Below are 1902 nucleotides of genomic sequence, written 5' to 3'. Positions count from 1 at the left end.
CAGGTGTCCTCAGAGGGAGACGGTCTCTAACTGTTCTCTGTGTCCTCCAGGTGTCCTCAGAGGGAGACGGTCTCTAACTGTTCTCTGTGTCCTCCGGGTGTCTTCAGAGGGAGACGGTCTCTAACTGTTCTCTGTGTCCTCCGGGTGTCCTCCAGCTAACAGAAACATGGACACCCCATCATCATCCCCTCTTGCTATGGTGACCAACTAAGCAGGAACCAGTATGTTCTATCAACCCCTGACTGTCTGGAGGAGCTGCAGGAGACAACATGTCCACAGGACAACTACCTCCACCACTGTGGAGCATGGCGGTGGCAGCATCATGCTGAGCACCAGGCTGATGGAAAGTGGGCGAGGCTAAAACCAGGATAATCCTGGAAGAAGACCTGAGGAACTGGACCGATCAGTAAACCGAAGGAGTTCTCCAAGAACTGGAAAACTGAGACTGAGTGGAGCAGAAGGAGGAGGACAGAGGAGGAGCAGGGGACGTCCAACAGAACCCGAGGGTAAGTGCACACCGAGGGAGAGCAGGAAGACACGGGAAAAGCTGAAGGAGACAGAAAGAAGAAAAACTCTACAGGAACGAAGAATCAGAAAGGAACTTCCAACGACGCCAAACATGAGAAAAAGTCGTACGGATCATTAAACCTCAGCAGGTCGATGGGCGGAGCTTCAGGTAACAGCAGATTGAGGGGCTAGAATGGCCTAATCAAAGTCCAGATCTAAACCCAACAGAGTGGATGTTTACCAGGTGTGGAGTCACCTGGAGTCAGTTATTTATAGGGAGAGGATTCCACCACTCAGGTGACAGGATGTGAGATTTACTTATTTCTGGTGTTTAATATCAACGAGATGCGGATCATTTAATTCTTATTTATTTATTTGTACATAAAGAACAACTGAAATTACTGTCAGATTACAGATAAATAGATTAATGCCGCGGTAAAAGGAATAACTCCGGTGTTAGGATTAGGATTAAATCTGATAACAGCCTACTGGCCCAATCTGGAGCCGTTCTATGGGACTGATAGCCGCTAATAACGGCCATTTATGGGACGATGACATCAGAAGCGGCTGCAAACAGACAGAATTTACTGCGTAAAAGAGACTAAATCAACATGAGGAAGAACCCATGAGATGATGAACAGATTCTATATATTAGAACATTTTTATTCTTCATTGATCTACGACCATTCAACAAATAATCCCACAGTATTTTCGTGTTCACATCAGTCTGTGGGAAGCCATTTAGTTATGAATTAGTTTAAATGAATATATATTATTAAAAAACTTGTCAAAACTATTTCAAACAAGATTAAATTCTCCACATCTAGAATACACTTTCTTTATGTCTAGAAATTAATTTCAGATCTCCTAATATTCCTGGTCAGCATTTATATTATTTTGACTATGATGAAATATATGTCAGATATTATAAATATATATTCAGTAAAGCTGATAAATGTCAGAATGGCCGCCTGAAACATTTCTAGGTATATAAAACTTAAATCTTACTTATCTTAGTTTAAATTAGTTCAAATAGTTTAAATCTTAGTGTAAATAAATTTTATTTTCTGAAATTCAGTTTCTGCTGGTAAAATGTAATTTAGAAAACATTACACTAAGATTAATCTTATTTTAGTGATCTACAAATGGAACAACAAAGAGGGGTGCGCTAATATTAAATGTCTAAATGGCCTGCCATAGACCACTGCATATTAACCTTTGCATTAACTGCAGCAAAAGTCTGGATCTTCACTCATGGGCTGCGTCCTTAGAAGGCCACATTCGAAGGCCGATGATGTCATAGCGCGGCGCCAAGGTCTGGTCGGATTCCAAGACTCCTCGATATGCGGCCGATAAATGCGTCCTTCTTTTAGCCCGATTTGAAGGACGGGTCCG

General features: G+C 42.0%; 1 protein-coding gene across 1 annotated transcript in view; it reads right to left on the bottom strand.

The window, feature by feature from the left end:
• The window catches only part of LOC107096701 (double C2-like domain-containing protein alpha), a 31145-nt gene that overhangs the window by 1619 nt on the left and 27624 nt on the right, over positions 1–1902 (bottom strand). The window lies entirely within an intron of this gene.

This window comes from Cyprinodon variegatus, unplaced genomic scaffold (assembly GCF_000732505.1).
Source record: "Cyprinodon variegatus isolate N-32 unplaced genomic scaffold, C_variegatus-1.0 Scaffold24, whole genome shotgun sequence".
Classification (NCBI taxonomy): Eukaryota; Metazoa; Chordata; class Actinopteri; order Cyprinodontiformes; family Cyprinodontidae; genus Cyprinodon; species Cyprinodon variegatus.
This window is presented reverse-complemented; position numbering and strand designations above follow the sequence as displayed.